The following is an 18786-nucleotide window of genomic DNA, read 5'->3' as shown; positions in this document are numbered from 1 at the left end:
CCTACCTTTTTTTTTCTCAACCTTCACACATGTTGTTTTCAGAAAATTTTACAAGTAAATATCCCCTAACTTGGCTAATGTGCTTTTGTGGCTATCCATTTTAACATTTAATACCTATCATAAATAGGGAACTGGTTTAAAAAAATTGGAATTTAATGAGAAAAAAATGCATTTCTGGAACTCTTTCAATGTACTGATATCCAATTCTTTGGAAAATTATTTGTGAAAATTGACACAATATGGTTAGCTAGTGAACTAAGATGCAAGGAGTGGCCCGATATACATAAAAATGCCCGATTAAGACACATCTCCCCACAGCTGTTCCTTGTCCCCTTGACGGATGGGCAAGGTTGACAGATATGCAAACAGTCTAAGCAGCCAGGTATCCTCGGCCAAATCAGTACAGTTTAGTGAATAAAATTACAGTGCAATCACTTGAGCCTCATCGCATCACACAGGCGGGCAGTTCGGCTGGGTAGTGTCTCGGTCACACAGACAAGTGAATAGAATCACACTGCAGAATGCAAAGTAAATAAACTTCTCTCCTTCTCACAGCTTGTACCATGCAACTTCTTTTGTCAGCCACCTCTCGAGCTCCTCAGACAGGCAGCCACATCAGGCTGACAGTCTGTCCATGCATGTGGTCTTGGAGACACTCTCCATAGAGCCTGGACTGGCTGTATGTACAACTTCAGATCAGCACTCCACTCAGCTTCTTCCTCCCCCAGCATGCTAGTTAAAACAATAGGACAGCAGGGGCAGTCTGATCCCAAGACAGGCCAGCTCAGTCTAGCTCAAGAACACAAAGCTACCCCAAGCGTCCGCAGACTCCCAGGCCCCAAGGCCATCCCTGTCACATGGCTCCATGTGGTCTTGGGCCCACTAAGGCCAGCTCTGTGCTGTGCCAGCTACGGTGGGGAAGGGAGGACAGGCACTGTGCTCATCCAGAGCAGAGTACCGCCTCTCACCCTCCTCTCCTTCAGCACCAATTTCAAACCCTGGTCGGCTGGCAAAACCTTTGGGAATGTTTAGTTTTAGAGGGCTCGTTGACTTTAAGAAGCTCAGGAATAGTTGAATGCTAGTAATTCTGAGCAAAGCAGGTTATTTGGTGTCTAGGCTAAGACCTGACCCAAACCCAATAACATATTTGGTAAATATTTCAGAAACCAAATATAAAGTATAAAACAGAAATCTCAGTCTTGGAACAAAACATCAAAGGACGCCTTGGGGAAACACAGTTTGCCTGTAACAGGCTCATGAGCCAGAGACTCGCAGTGGGGAAAGGGCGATACAGGAAATAGGCTATGGCCGAAAGATGAGATATGGGCCTAAATTTTGGTGTCAGGGCTCTGGCCTTCTTCCAGTGGGACATATTAAAACCAGTATCAGAGGTGGGACAGCAGGAGCTGCTGGAACGACTCATTCTCCTGACATCGCCACCCAAACAGTTGGCAGGCTGCCCTGCTCCACCCTTCGGCATGATCTCACCAAAACATGCAAGCATCTGGTACATTCATCATCTTCTCCGGGCGTGAATGAGTGCTTAGGATGCGGATAATTTAGCAGGAATATATGTGTGTGCTATCATGCAGATAACACAATTATTTCATAAGAGAAATAGAACCTGGATCATATTTGCCTGACTTTTGATCCTGCCAGCACTGCAGAAAAACACTCACAGATATGTTCGATAGTCAGGAAATGGAAGCACAGAAGGAGAGAGAGATTACAGCCACTAACACGTGCTGTGCTCTTAGCCCTTTCTTGTGGATATCTGATTTCACGGGGAAAAGGAAAAGGCGAATGAGAGAAACAAAGAGGTCCCCACCCAGCATGCACACATTTTCCATACCAATATATAACTGAGAATTAGAACATAGTCATATAAATAAGGCAAAAGCATATACACAGACCAGATGTTACAGATGCTATAAAATGGTCAAGGGAGAGACACGAGGGGGCGGGGTGAGAGGGAGAGGGAGAGAGAGAACAACTAAATGAAAGAAATATGTAAAACCGACTTTTCATCATAACTCTCCTTTGAGTCAGATCAGGATACCCCACCTGATTCATTCCATGATGGCTATACAGATAGAGAGACATAGATGAACACAAATGATTTTCTACTTTAGATTTTAAACTCATAAAGGGCGAGACTCTGTATTTCTTTAATTCTAGACTCAAATCTTGATTTTAAAAAAATTAATATTAATTTTTTCTGATCTAACTGGGCAAGAATTAGAAGATATAGGAGAAATTGGAAGGAAGTTAAACATAGGACATCTGAGAACAAGTTCATCTGAGCTTGAACCGACTGATCTGTATAAAGAGGGAGGGGGGACCTAGCCACCGTAATATAAGCCATTGAATCCACCGTGTTCGTAGTGGTCATTGGGCAGCACCACTGGCCCAGTACAGCCTTGATGCTTTCTAAGAAGGTGGGTATGTAAAGAGGGGTGCAGGGATATTTGAGGGAAACCAGTACCCAAGCCATCATTTGAATTTATTGGCAATCATCAATTAGGTGTTTATAACTTGGAAAATACCTTTGCTTACATTACACTTAGAGTGGTTTCAATCATACTTTAAGGTTAGGGAGATGTGACCAGTGTAAAAGGTATTTCCTTTAATTTGGCTTTATTTCATTTTATTTACATTCATAAAGAATGTAATAGCCTCATTAGTCCAACCTTGATCTCCCCCTTTCAACCTCTAGTATCATTGTCAACACTGGAGGGTACCTACGCATTTTTATTCAAATAAACTTAGAGGTGCCTAGCTGATTTGTCAAAATTCTTTCAAACTTTTGGTTCTGTTTGGGTCAACTCATTGCACTTCTGGCTTGGAGAAATGAATGCCCCCCAGAGAACGATCTCCACATACCTCTTTGATTTGTCAGTGAGTGCTACGTGAAAACAGCCATCTGCCACTGTCTGGCTTCAAACCATCAATCTGTCCCATGCTCCTTGAGAAGTCCATGGTGTCTCCCATTTTTTAGTACTATTTGAGAGTCTTTTCCCATAAAGTGAGCCATCAATTATGTGTTCCTTCAGAAGAGGTGGAATTAAAGATTACAGCATAATCACAGAAACCATGCCTGCCCACTTGAATAAGAGAAAAAGAAAACAGAAAAGGATTTTAAAAGGGAGAGGTTGATTTTCTATTTCAAGCGTGCACCCAAATTTAAAAAAATGGGCAAAGGACCTGAATAGACACTTCTCCAAAGAGGACATATGGATGGTTAATAGACATATGAAAAAATGATCATCATTATTCAGCAGAGGAATGCATATTGAAACCACAATGAGACATCACCTCACACCTGTCAGAATGGCCATCATCAATAAACCAACAAACAACAAGTGTTAGCGAGAATGTGGAGAAGAGGGAACCCTCATGCTTGGTTTGTGGGAATGCAGATTGGTGCAACTACTGTGGAAGCAGTATGGAGTTACCTCAAAAAATTTAAAACAGAACTCCTTTATGACCTAGCAATTCCACTCCAGGAATATATACAAAGAAATCTGAAACACTAATTTGAAAGAATATATGCATCCCTATGTTTAGTGCAGCATTATTTACTATAGTCAAGATCTATCAACAGCCCAAATGCCCATCAATATATGTTTGGATAAAAAAGCTTTGGTACGTTTACACAATGGAATACTCCTCGGCTATAAAAAAAAAGAGGAAAATATTACCTTTTGCAACAGCATGGATAGACCTGGAAATTATTGTGCTAAGTGAAATAAGACAGCCAGAGAAAGGCAAATACCATATGATCTCACTTAGATGTGGAATCTAATGAACAAAATAAACTGACAAACAAAACAGAAATAGACTCATAGATACACAGAACAGCCTGACAGCTGTCCGAGAGGAGGGGATAAGGGGGTTGGGTGAAAAGGTAAAGAAATTCAGCAAAATAAAATAAAATAAAATAAAATAAAATAAAATAAAATAAAATCCTCATAGCTAGACAACAGGAAGGTGACTACCAGAGGCAGAGAGTGTAGGGGAGGTAAAAGAGGATAAAAGGGGGATAACTGATGATATAAAGAGACTTGGCTTGGGGTGGTGAACACACAATGCAATATACAGATGATGCATTATAGAATTGTACCACTAAAACCTGTATCATTTTACTCAGCAATATTACCCCAATAAATTCAATTAAAAAAAAGAGTGTGCCCACACCCCAGAGTCTGGAAGATCACATAGCTCTTCAGGAGCCCTCTCTGTTCAGCCAAGTCCAGAGGGATTTTTCCCTTTTTTGAACTCCCCTGGTGTTTATTCGTTTAATATTTGTTAAATGCCTACTAAGTGACAGGTACTTTAAAAGCACATTTGTTTCTACAAACAGCCCTGCAACATAGTTATTATTACCCACTCGACCCCACCCTAACCCACCCCACAATCACCATTATTTTAAAAATGGAGAAGTAGGGACCAAAGCTAAGTAACTTTAGTAATGATCCTGCTACTAACAAACAGAAGAGTCAGGTTCAAACCCATGTCAAAATCAGACCAAAGATCTCACTCTTTCTACAGAAAAAAAAAAAAAAAAAGATAAGCTGAGCTTCCTTTCTCACAGGTTTCATGGTCTAATGGAAGAGATAGAATTTATATGTTTATTTTATTTTTAATTATACTTTTTAATAACATGTCCCATATTAAACTATTGGCTCGTGAAGGGCAAACTCTGTGCCAAATAATGTCCATCCTCGTAGAAATATACAGCTGTTCAGCACCCAAGCACTCAGTGAGGGGGTAATGCACAGATCTGGGAATGGGGAAGTGGTGAGTGAATACATGAACAGACTCCATGAAGGGCCATTGCCCACTTCTGAAGAGGTGAGTCAAAACTGTGAGCTTCTTAGTTTCCTCACACACATATCGTGAGATAAATGTGTTTGAAATATTGTCCTGGTTTTAGAAGCTATTAGAAAAAGCCAGTGAAAGGAAATCTAAAAGCCTATGGTTTATATACTTAGAGCAACTAACATTTTACACCACTGAATATGGTCATCTCCACAACAGAGAAGTTATGATAAGTATAAGCAACATAAATAATTTGTCTAATATTCAAGAGAGCATGAAATGTTTTTTTTCTTCTGAAGAAATTTAGAAGTACAGGATATATATCTGGTTCTTCCTGGACTTGACAATCACTTTTTGGACTATAAGACGCACCTTTTCCCCCCAAATTTGTGGGGAATAATGGTTGTTGATGGTGCTTTTGAGTTCTGTTTACATTTACATTGGTGAAATATTATGTTATTTATGTTATTAAATATTTTACCACATTTTTTGCTTCAAATTGTTTTTCCTATTTTCCTCCTCTAAAACCTACATGCATCTTATGGTCTGAAAAAATATGGTAACTAGCAAATGAAATAAAACTTACAAGAGTTCTATTAAAAAATACAACTCTTTACTTCAGAGGTTAAATTTTACTTCAGAGGTGAAATTTCACAATATATAACTTCTCTCATTCTTTATCATAAATATAATAAATACAAAAACCAGATGAAAGGAACTCAACCCAGAGGAGGTGTTAACAACTACATATAATATAGTATCAATAAATGATAGCCGATTATCAAAAATACACAGACTTCAATGAAGGAAGGCCTTCACTTTATGATCATTTCACTTATAATTCATTATTCTTTTTCATTGAACTCGATTTTCCTAGAGATTTGACCTAAGGATAATGACCAAGCAGTTCTATTTGGAAGAAAGTTTGTTTGCTGGCAAACAAATACTTATGTTACAGGGTATTATTTTATTTTATGTTAAGATGTGAGGTGAGAAGTGTTACTTTATTTATTGCATAGCCATCATAATCAAAATCCCTTTGATGTTATATATGGAAAGCAATGAATGGACCCATTCGCTCTGTTTAAATCTCCATTCTAAACTTTAATACTCTAAATCAAGTTTTTGCTAATTTAATTTGTCACATTTTGAATGAATCTTCTGGGTTTATCTCTTTTTAAAAGTGAGTTAGGGAACCTGACTACATTAAGTATGGTTTGTTTTATACTTATGTTTATCATAAGAGCGTGAACACACCAAATATCCAACCGGGATGGGTCATTAAAATATATAACCAATACAAACTAAAACATAGTTATTAAAACATCTTACCCCAAGAGAAAGAGTAGAGGTGCACGAGGAATTATCAGATAAACATTTTTAGTATTTTACATTAGAAACATGGGCCCTGTTCATCCCACAGATGAGAGCCGAAGTTGCACAAGTGGCCAAGACCACCAAAGAAGAAAGTCATTAGAGAGGAAGGTGAACAAAGGATGGGAGCCTAATGCAAATATTTCCAACTGAGTGCTGAGGAAACCGAAGGACAGCTGAGGAAACTGAAGGACAAGCCAGGGGAGTGGGAGGTGGACTGAGGTGGTACACTCAATGAAACAGGTAGTGAGAGGCACCAGTTACTATGGACTTTGGAATTTAGGAGCCTAGAGAGAAGGTAGCGCCATTATTGGGATCGGAGTGAGAAGCCCAGAGCCTGCCCACAACTCAGACCCCGTCCATGACACACTCACATGTCTTCACATGGGCTGTCTTTCAGCAGGCTGAAAAAGGATATTGGTATGATGTTTTTCCTGAGAAGTTAACACAAACACTGACGACATAGAAACCACACCCTCGAAATGGGTTTTCTTTCTTACAGATGTGTCAGTATACCTTAAAGATCAACTTTTAAAGTAAAACTTTGTGTATATACATGTAATACATACATAAAATATGTAAATAATAATGTATTTCCTATATATTAATGTACATATATATACATACATGAAGGAAAATATATTAAGTAACACTCTATTGGCAGAATAAAACTCAAGAAGCAACACAAAAATATGTGAGTGCTCAAAGGGCAGGTGAACTTGAATGTGTGATATTGTGGTATGGCAAGTAATATCCCCCAAAGATATCCATGTTCTAATCCCCGGAATCTGTAGATGTTATTTTATATGCCCAAAGGGACTTTGCAGATATGATTAAATTAAGGATCTTGAAATGGGGAGATTATCCTGGATTATCTACTAGACCCTAAGTGTAATCACAAGCATTCTATTGTAAGAGGGATGCAGAAGCAGATTTGACTTAGAAGAGGGAGAACAGCAAGTAAGGGATGTGCCAATGGAGGCAAGAGGGTGCCAGTGATGGGAGGAAGGGGACAGGCCAAGGAATGCAGGTGGCCTCCAGAAGCTACAAAAGTCCGAGAAACAGATTCTCCCTTCGAGCCTCCGGAAGGAGCCAGCCCTGACCACACCATGACTTTAGCCCAGTAAAGCTGTGTTTAGACTTCTGGCTTCCACACCCATAAGAACAAAAATTTGTGTTGTTTCAAGTCACCAAGTTTGTGACAATTTGTTGTAGCAGCAACAGAAAACTAATAGAGATGTGCTTTGGGAAAATACCCTCATTTACAGCACAACATGAGATTGCATGTTTTTCTCTAGGCAAAGCAGGCTAGCCTCTTTGATGGAAATGCCCTAAGTGTAAGCCTTTCTCTTTTTACTTACCTCCGCTGAACAGAGTGGGGCTTGCAGAACCTGATGAACGCTTGTACAGGTCAGCAGGGGGATGTTGGCCCTGTGGGCAGGGGAAGGAAAAGGAAGGTTTGAAAGAGATCGGATGAAGGTGGGTGAGAAAGAAGGGAAGACTGGTTTTGCTGCCCTGAAGAAATCAAAGAAGAAGGGCCCCACAAGAGGCTGCTTTTTGTTTGGGACTCAGAAGAGTTCCTTCAGGCCTCTAAGCTTGAGGAGCATACTGTAAGGTCAGCAAGTGTTGGAGTGGAGGATAGGGAAATAACCAGAAATTCTCAAAGACTTGAGAAAATGTGCTGCTTCATCTTAAAATGTCATCATTTTTAAATCTCATCAAGATACTGTCCTCAGGGAGAGTATTGACAATAAAATGAAAAGAATATCTTGAAGAACATCGCAATAAAATTTTCCTTGAGATAACACCTACAGCCCAGTAAACAGACTTCTACAACGATGGCCTAAGTCCTAGAAGGCCTAAAGGATAACAGTGAAACATAAGAAGAATGACACAATAGAAGGAATGCATGCAGGAGGTGCAAGGGGAGAGAGTCACTGAGAAAGCTTGGGGAACTAGAAGAGTAAGTGGTAGGTATGCAGTGCTTAAAACTTCCAGGACACAGGCATTCAAGTGGCAGGCAGAACCAGAGATGTCAAAGAGAAAAGAAAGGAGCCATTCGAATTTTGTGAGAAAAATCAAGGGAGAATGGTAGGAAGGCTGAAGGCAAGCTGGATCAATGATGTCAAAGCAGTAACGACTGAACAAATGACTGTAGCAATGAGGAGGTCAAAGTGAACCAAATTTTCATGGGGTGCTGGGAACAGAGCCAGGGAGTGGAGGAGTGACAAGCAAACCAGCCAGGCGAAGTGGAGGGGCAGACAAGGTGCATGAGAAGCAGAGGAGACCACACCTGGTGCCTGAATCAAGATGCCTCATAAAGGTGCCTTGTCTGTTGAAAGATGCACCTGAGAAATGTGTTACTAGTAATAAATAGCCAAGGATGCAAACGATTTACTTTCATAGGGAAGGGAGGGAGGGAAGGAGGAAGTAGGGAGGCTTTAACATCACTTTTAATTAACTTACATTCTGATGTGATTTCTGGAAATAATGGGAAATAGGAGAGTTGCAGCTAGGGCACTGGGAATTGCCCGTGACCCTGCATTTTAAAAGAATCCTCTGGTTGCACCATAAAAGAGGGCAAATGGAAATGCAAGACAGGTTAGGAGGGCACTACAGTAATGTGAGAAAGTCATGAGAATGGAGCCTATTCATAGGCCGAAGGGGCATCTTAGAAATGGAACTAAGCAATAAGAGAGACTGGGTTGGGGGGCAGTGAACAGAGTTGTACAGGACAAAAAGAGGCAGACTGTGGGAGAGGCTGCCCTAGCTGGAAGGATGGAAGGAGGCCACTTTAGATTTCCCAGCTGGAGCACAGACAGACAGGAGTGTAAGTAAATTGCAGGTAGAGGGTGGGAAGCTACCAGAAAATACATGGATGACCTCAATTTTCTCAATGACTCATGAGACAAAGTTGTCTGCTGAGAGTGAGGGGACAGGAATTGCAAATAGGTCTTCAGAGGCCTGCTGAGGTCTATAAATAGTCTTCTAACTAATTAGCACTGAGGAGTGAGAGTTTTAGTCTATCTGAATGCACTAGAAGCCTGCTGGCAACCACCCACTGGGTACCACGCACCCAACCCTCTGCCCACTGCTGTGTGTGGTTGGCCCTGCAAAGACCTATGATATAGGCACAATTAATAGGCCTAACTTACAGAGCTTTGCATCCACTGAAGTCTTAGCCATATTTAAATAGTATTAAGTCTTTGAAGAAGCCATTTGTTCCAAAGTGGTACCTTCTTAAAAAATGGTTTAGATTATAGTTGTGAATTTTTTATTTGCATTTTCAAAACATAAGGCTGATAATTATGTTATATGTGGTATATACATAAGATATGTGTGTATATATTCATATATACATTTAGATACACACACACACATATATATATAATTATAGCAACCATTCATTCAGTATATTTTTGCTGAGCACATTCTATGAGTCAAGAACTATGCTAGATACTAGAGAGACAATAATAAGTGAAAACAGGTAAGTGTATTATTATGGAGTGAACAGTCAGATGATTAACACAGGAGACACACAAATTAATGTAAAATTATAATGTGATTAGTGTGTAAAGAGCTGTACATGATGCAATGAGGAGATATAATGAATTCAGATCAGGGGTTAAGAGACAACTGATTCCATTCTACCTTAGGCCACAGAGCGACATGTCTACATCCTTGTCCCTGATGACATTACAATTCCTTTGGAGGTCATGAATCATTGTCTACCCCTCTGTTTATGGCACTTGGTGCAGGACCACACACAGCAGTGTTCAGTATGTGTGTGATCACTAGACTGATGCCATGAGGTGTTCATCAGCAGTATCAGTGACCTTTCTTTTACCAAAAAACTAGAAATGGGCACCATGGAAATAATGGAGCACCCCCGTCATCCTACCAATTTGTCAGAAACAACCCACTCAGAAGCCACTGCATGGACTCTCTCATCCCCAAATGTGGAGTGTCATTGACATTTGTTCTTTTAAAGGAGCACAAATCATAGTGTGTTTTGCACTAACGTACTTTGAGGACCTGCATACTTGTTTCCTCCTCTTGCATTTCAGGGCAACTTCCTTTGACTCACATGGATTATCAAGGGAAATGGGGAATAATTATGATAGGGGTGCTGAGTTTCTTTTTGGGATGATGAAAGATTTCTGGAAATGGATAATGGAAATGGTTGTACAACATCATGGATGTACTTAATGTGCTGAATTATAATGTGCTGAATTTAACCATTAGTTAAAATGGTTTAAATGGTAAATTTTATGTTGTGCATATTTTACACCATAAACCCCCTCCCCCAGCCCCAGTCAGTGTGGCTCAGTGGTAGGGCATCATCCCACAACCTAAAAGGTTGCCAGTTTGACGTTGGTTGGGCACAGGCCTGGGCTGCCAGTTTGGTCCCTGGTTGGGGTGCATGCAGAAGGAAGACAATTGATGTTCCTCTCTCACACTGACATTTCTCTCCTCTCTCTTTCCTCCTCCCTTCCCCTTACTCTAAAATCAAAAATAAAAATAAAATTTTTAAAAATCTCCCCAAAATTAAGGCTTAGAAAAATTTTAAATAGAAAAAAACACTGATTATGAATGTTACCTCTTTCTTAAAGCCCATCAATGGTTCCCATTTTTTCCTGACCACATCCCTCTCTGTATAACCAGGCCTTTCATGCATCAGGTCCTGCTTGTCTCCTATCTCCATTCTTTTTGAACCCTATGTTCCCACCAGACCAAACAACTTGCAATCTCCCATACACATCTCTTGTAGATGTCTCAGTGCTTTGCATGCATAGGGTTCAATCTCTGGGATGCTGTTGCAGCCCCCATCTGCCAACTGGAACACACTTTGCCATGTACCTAAGCTTATCCTTCTCTAGAGAAATTTTACCTACACCCATTTCAAATTTCCGCAACCCTCATGAGGGAAATGACTGCTCTCTCTCTCTCTCGTTTCTTCACTTTCCTCTATATAAATCACTATCATGGAAATATAACATGAAATGTGCTAGTTTATTTATAGGTCTATCTTTCTGTCCTGTATCATGGGGGTGCAGGGGCAAAGCCTTTGTCTTATTTATGTTGCCTGATTTAAGATCAAACTGTGCCCTGCCTGGTGTGCCTCAGTGGATTAAGTGCCTGCCTACAAACCAAAGGGTCCCTGGTTTGATTCTCAGTCAGGGCACATGCTTGGGTTGCGGGCCGGGCCCCCAGTACGGGGTGTGCACACACTGATGCTTCTCTCCCTCCTTTCCCCTCTCTCTACAAATAAATAAATAAAATCTTCTTTTAAAAAAAGATCAAACTGTGAGTGACCTTCGAGAAGATATTTAACCTCTTTTGGGTTTGTTTCATCTCACATACAATGGGAATAATTACAGTCTCTATGTCATAGAGTATGCATAGGTATAAGGAATACATGAAATAGTGCATGTGAAGTACTTAGGGTCTAGTACACAATAATAAAGTGTTTGAAGAAAGAAAATACATAACTAGGAACAATTGTTCATTGGTTAAAAGGTTAAACATTGGGGGAAGGTCAAGAGTTGACTAGAAGATGAATAATCTAATCCCAGATGTTTATTCAGAAAGGCATATGAAGAAGTTGAGGGACTGGAATAATGTAGAGAACTTCTTTGGGTGTGTGTACCACGCTGTAGTCAAAATAACTCCAAGGACTCCCCAAGTTTCAAGTCTCTGCCATAAACAATTCCACTCTCTCCAGACCCAGTTCAATCAAACTACAGAGTTTCTTATAACAAAATATCATAGTCATCTTAGGAAATAAAAATAAAAACTTAATGAAACCAATAGGAAAGGTTTATTCTAATAGTCTTCAACACTAGACCAGTGGAGGATCATTATACTTTAAAAACTATAAGGTGGTCCTGCTGTAGACATTGAGAACCTTCTGAGTAAGTTTTCCATACTGACTCAACCACAACAGCCTTTTGGCAAATTACTCTCGCCCCTGGAGTTTATATCAGGAAGTAACCCTTTCTCCAAGTTAGCCTGGCTTAGGATGTAAATTCTTGTTTTACATGAGCAGATGATGGCTATTTTCAAGGTAGGTAGCTGGCTTGTACAGTGGAGACCAAACATTACGTGACACATACAGATCGTTTCTTATAAGGCAAAACTCACCACAGCGAACACTGCCAGAGTCTCTTGTCACTGTACCCATGCAGTCCCATTAAAGCTGACTCCACGCTCAGTCAGTCCCAGGGTGGAGCTTGTGACCCAGGCCTAGGCCATCAGCGTGTCTCATTTCCTAGTCCTCTGATGGTCACAGATCATACATGACCTGGTCAGAGCCAAGGAAATGCAGTGACATTTTCACTGCATCTTCTAAGAAAGAGACTCTGACTCATAACCTAAAACATAAGAAAATGAATGGGTTAGCAGAGACCTTTCTGGTACCCATAACACTCTAAGCTAAAGTCAACATAATAGAAGGCAGAACAAAGAAATAAAGATTCACAAATAAGCAGGTGCTACTGATATGCTAGAGGTCTGAATGAAGTTCTGTCTGAAGCAGCCATCTCCTTCTCAGCTTCTGAGTCAATAAACTCCCTTTTTGATTAATCCAGTTTGGGTTGGGTTTTCTGTGACTGCAACTAAATAATCCCAAATGGCTTTCATCAAAGCCAGTCTTCCCCCATGGGAGCTCCACACACTCTGATTCCGTAAAAAAGATAACTGGTTTCTCTAGTTGGGCATGAATCAGGGCATATTCAAGAGGGTAAGTGTCTGGGTAAGAAAATCTCTCCTTTGGGGATGCCTGTGGTTCACATTTCTGTGTGGGCTAGGAAACTCCTATAAATTTCACCTGTTGACACATTTCCTTTGCAAGCATTTTGCTAATTCAGGGGGAGGAGCCGGAAACGGAGGTGGAGAAGGGAAGGCGTGAGGCAAAATATGAATGATTGTGCAGGAAGCAATATAGCTGATGGCCTTTTAGCAAAAGGCTGGCATGTGGGCACATGCGGTGTGAATTCATGGTGGAGGAACTAATCAGGCAACGTTATCTGATCTGGAACAACAAGAAAAAGAAAGAGTCTCTTTCCTTTCCCCGGGTTTCATGTGTCTGAAAGCCCTTACCAAGGTGTCAGGCTGGCATTGGAAGTATCAAACTAGAAACCCTCGACTTTGGATTGTGCTGAAGTGGGGACCTGGGATCCAGGTTGTTTTCCAGGGACCCACTGTCATTTCAGTTTCAGAATGAAGCTGGACTTCTGTTCTATAAACACAGGGCACGGTCTGGATTGAAAAACAAAAGTCAAGCATGCTGATGCTTGAATATAAAGAAGCATGGAGTTTCACAAGTTCTTCTGAGTAATATAGGCTGGCTTAAGCCTGGGGCTGAGGAGGCTGTGGGAGCAGAACTAGAATCAGGGAGGATATTTTTCGATGGAAATGAACAGCCCAAAGCAATACTGTGAATAATCTAAGTCCAACCAGCTCTCACGGAAGGCAGCAGAACTTGCAGCAAGGTCTGCGCTGAGCAGAACAAGCTTAGACTTACTTGGGTAGCAGGGCTGGTTTCAAAGCTTCCTTCCATCCCTGTCTGACTCCATAGCCTCCAACAAGTTCGTTATCATTTCTGAATATTTCCTCATCTGTAAACATCAGCTAGGTTCTTGGGAGAAGCAAGTTAGTTGAATTATATCCAGAGTCCATTGACTACATGAAGAAACCAAATAAATGGCAACTGCACAACTTCACGTAACCTGGGGTGACCCATGCTGAGCACAGGGCGGCAGGCACCTAGACACAGAGACCTTCTCATTTGGCAGGAAGAGGGACTGAAGTTCTGTTTCATCTTACTGTGATTTTCTGTAGAATATCAAGAGAAAAAAACACACCAATTTGAAGCCAAATCTCTGAATTTTTCTAGGTTTTTCTAAGCTCAGTAAAATTTTGTTTCTAAACTGCTAAAAAACTAACTCTGTGGCTCCAAACTGGCTAGACATAAACCTACATCAAAAGATTTGCTTTTCCTTTTCATTTTTGTCTGTTTCTTCTTATTTTTTTTTGAGTATCAGTTTCTTAAGACCAACACTGGGTTTTATTTCTCTTTTTAGGCCAGATCCATAACATAGTGCCTCACTTGTTGCTCAAAAAATGTTTATACTCTTACCTGGGAAAATGAATTCTTCATCAGACCAATCAACCTAAACTTCTGTTGGAAAGTGCTCAAGGAAGGAAGGAAAGAAAGAAGAGTAGCTCTCTCAGTATATTAGTTAGGGTAAGGGCAACACTGCTATGAGCTAAAAAGGTGACTGCAAAATTCAGTGACTTACAAGAGTTTATTTCTCTACCATGCAACAGGCCAATGATGAATGATCCAGCTGCACAAGGTCATTCTGAAATCCCCAGGCCCTGTCCTCACCAGCATGATCAAAGCCAAATCACTGGCTTGAGGGCATAAAAGAGAACCTGGAGAAGTACACACAGCATTTTAAAGGCTGAACCCAGGAGTAGCAGCACACTTCACTCCTACTCCCATTCTATGAGTAAGAACTGTGACATGGCCACACCCAGCAGCAAGAGAGGCTGCAGAATGGATGCATATTTGCCATGAAGAGTAGTAAAGACAAGCCACGTAATATTTACAAGACACATATCTAATAACAGACTTGCATCCTGAACATACAAAGAGTTCTCAACACTCAACAATTAGAAAACCAAGAACACAAAAACAATGAATAAAAGATTTGAACAAACACTAAAGAATATAGACAGATGGCAAATAAGCACATGAAAACATGCTCAACTTCATCAGTTATTAGTCATTAGGGAAATGCAAGCTACCACAGCACATCTATTAAAGTGGCTAAAATTCCAAAGATGAACCATATTAATTACCAGGAGAGACAGAGAGAAATTAGAACTCTCATATATTGCTAGTGTGGGAATCTAAAATGGCATAACCAAGGGAAACATGCTGTCAGTTTCTTAAAAAGTTAAATGCATACTACTTTTACATTTACATTACAAAAGTTAAATGTATGACCCATTCTTTTTCTCCCTAGATACTTACCCAACAAAAAAGGAAGCACATATTCATACACAGATTTATACATCAGTGTTCATTGTGGCTTTATTTATAGTATCCAAAATATGGATATTTGATGAACTTTGAAACAATTTGATGAACTTTGAAACAATCAGAGTTCATCACAAGTTGAATGGATAAGCAAATTGTGTAATATCCATCCAGTGAAATACTACTTACCAATAAAAGAAATGAACTCTGAACTCTTGAAACATACAAGCAGCATGGATAAATCTAAAATAATTACACTGAATGAAAGAAGCCAGACCAAAAAAGAGTGCATACTGTATGATTGCATTTATATAAAATTCTAGAAAATGCAAACTATTCTATTGTAACAGAAAGCTGATTAGTGAAGAGGGGATAAGCAGAGAGGGACAGAGATGGGGAGAATTACAAAGGGATACGAGGAAACTTTTTGGAGTGATAGATATTTTCTGTCTTGAGTGTAGTGATGCCTTCATGGGTATAGACATGTCAAAATTAGTAACTCGTACACTTTCAGAACGTACAGCTTTTGTATGTCAGTTCTAAATCAATTAAAATACATATGCACTTTTTATGGACAATGAGGAGAACAGAACACGGTGGTCAATCAGAAGTAGCCACCATACATAGTTTCTTTTTGTTACTTTGTTATCAAGTTCTGGGAGACTCTGGACCAGAGGAAGGGAGACTATGAAAGAAAAATTCCTGCTGAGAAATAAGATTTAAGAACTACATTTCAAGCGCCAGTTTCTGGCTCAGTGCTTCTCAAGCACCTACCGCGCTTCCACCTCTGGTCTTGATTCTTTGCAGGAAACACATCCAATCCTGCCCAATCCCAATAAAATCCCCACCCACTACCACCCCACAGCGCCGACTGCCAGTGGCTGCACACCAGCCTGTGCACTGCCTGCCAGACTGGACCTGCCGGCACCATGCCCCACTCAGTTCAGCCCAGTGGACAAGTTTCCAGCCTGGTCGGTGATTACCTGGCCCCCAGGTCATTTCATTCTCCCTGACATTTTCAACAGAGTAAGAAAAACCACTGTATCTGCATCCCACTGAAACTTCCTTCAAACATTTCCCCAGAATTTTAGTTAGCATCAGTGGGACTTTTTCTCTCAACACAGCTTGAAAAGATATTCTCAAGCCTAAGCCCTTGGCTTCCACCATGCCCCTTCCCAACAGCACTATGCATTCACTTCGGTGACACTTGGAATCTACCTAGGTGAGAGGCTGAAAAATATGAAGGCATCACAAAAGAATCCTAGAAGGCTGGGGCAGGATTACTCTAAGAATTTTATCCATCCACTTCAAGCAATTTCTTCTGTTGATCTTTAGGATTACTACCGAAACAGCCAAGGCTTTCGCTGATTTTCCCCAGAATGTTGTCCTTGATGGCGCACAGTTGTGCAGTATTGCCAATGTGAAGTTTTCTTTTTCCTCTGACAAAGTGGGATACCAGAACTAAATAAGAAATAAGCCTATATAAGAATAAGAAGATTTAAGGATTAGAATTGATTCTCATAAACTTGGTTCAGAAAAGCAGGGGAAGTGAGTTTCATCTTTCTCCAGCATGTACTCAGCATGGCCTGAGAAACAGTGCACCACCCACCGGTGAGACGTATCTTGGAGAGCGTGTGTGTGTGTGTGTGTGTGTGTGTGTGTGTGTGAGTGAAGTATGCTAGGGTCCTCAGAGCTTGATCAGTGGAAACTGCTAACTGGAGTCCTTAGCTGCTGAGGAATCAAAGAAACACATGGGAAGAGATGGAGCATAGAGACTGGCAGAGGTTAGCTGAGTGGCATTACATTAGAACAATAGCATTGGGGCTGTTCTGTTGACTGCAGGCCTTACCTCTTGGGTGCTTGAGGCAGAATTAGCAAAAATAAACCATAGAAAAGCCTTTTCTCCAGCCCAAATTCTTAGTAGGCAGTCATGTGGGGGTAATCATGCCTTTGTCTGGCTCCTGCTCCTCAGACTTTCGGATTTCTGCCTGAATGGAAAGAACTCTTGCTGCTTTTGCATCTTCGTGAAGTGAAGTTGGCAGGGCGGGGAAAGAGGGGCGGGGAAAGAGAGGCAGCTCCACTCACAGAGGCCCCGACATCCTGACAAGGGACCTAGAGGTTATCTTTCCCCACAAGGAGAAAGGCAGGGAGGTGCTGGTAGTGACTGACCGCCTAGCTGATGTCAGGCACTGTGCTAGGTGGTTTCTCTTTCAATATCTAGCTTCACCCTTACAGTGACCCAAGAGAAGGGAATTATTGCCCCCATTTTCACAGAATAAGAAAATAGTTTAACCTCAGGAAAGTTAAATAAGTTGCCGAAACTTCACAGCTACTTTGTGATGGGCTGGAGATTTGTTTCCACATCTGTGAAAGTGAGCGTTGGCTCATCAGTGGTGATGAGGGATCTGCACAAGGTTCAGTGTCCTGAATTATGAAAGCCAGGTACTCGGCAATAAATGATAGCCAGATCAGAGAGGGCGAGAGATCTATTCCTGCCTCCGGCCACTAGAATATTTTGGTGGTGTAGAGCCTCTTGTTTTCAGACAATTTATTAAAAAACAGAGTCAATTCAACTTCTTTTGCTATAGAAACTTTTCTTTTTGTTTTATTTTTTGAGATGTTATTGTAGACAAAGATTGCAAGATATAATTCCCGTCTACAAGCCAATGAGGTAAAAATAGAGAAGCAAAACTGACGTGCAAATAAAGGAAATTAATTTAATAACAGCACTCATTCCGTGTCTTGAAGCCTGCCCCAACAGGTAATCCCAAATACTTGTGGAGTGAGAACCTGCCCACTGCCGGAGTCAAAAGTCTCTTGCCTATGGCCACGGAAGGCAAACACCAATACATGTTTACCCAAACACTGGCACACAGCTGACCCGTGTTCCCAAGCCTCCCCTGCAGGGAGGTGTGGCCGTGGTCTGGCATCAGTCCTGCTCTGGTCAGTGAAAATTGAGCAGAATGGACACACACCAATCCCAGGTCTGGATCGTAAAACCGCATGCAGCCCTCCACGTGCTCTTCTCGTTCCAGCTGGCTCATCTCCTGTGACTGCCTTGGGAGCCACACATTGAACCTCATGGAGCCCAAAGATGGAAGGAGCCCAAGGTCCAGGGCCCAGGCCCTTGAATGACATCACAGAGAGGAGCTGCCCAACCAGAAGCATCAGCCTTAGACTATTACACGATCGACACGTAAACTTTTCGTATGTAAAGCTGCTACTTCAGAGTCTCCAGGATTTTTGTCCCTTGGATTTGTGGTCCACCTACAGAAAGCGTGAGAGGAGTTTGGAAAACATGGTCCTTATATGACTGAGAAGGCAGAATGTAACTGTGGCACCAAGAATATATCGCATTGAAGGATAAAGTCATAAAATAAAACATGCCTTCTTAGAGCAATTGTGGGAAAAGACCATAGTGAAAATGAGTGAATGATAGGGTTTTATGTAGTTTTATTGCAGTAAATAAATTTTAGGCTAAACAACCACTGCCTGACAGAAATCCTCCCAGATGTGCTTTTGTGATACAGAAGATTTATCTG

The sequence above is a fragment of the Phyllostomus hastatus genome, unplaced genomic scaffold, assembly GCF_019186645.2.
Source record: "Phyllostomus hastatus isolate PE091 unplaced genomic scaffold, TTU_PhHast_1.1 phas_scaffold_21, whole genome shotgun sequence".
In the NCBI taxonomy this organism is placed as follows: Eukaryota; Metazoa; Chordata; class Mammalia; order Chiroptera; family Phyllostomidae; genus Phyllostomus; species Phyllostomus hastatus.
This window is presented reverse-complemented; position numbering follows the sequence as displayed.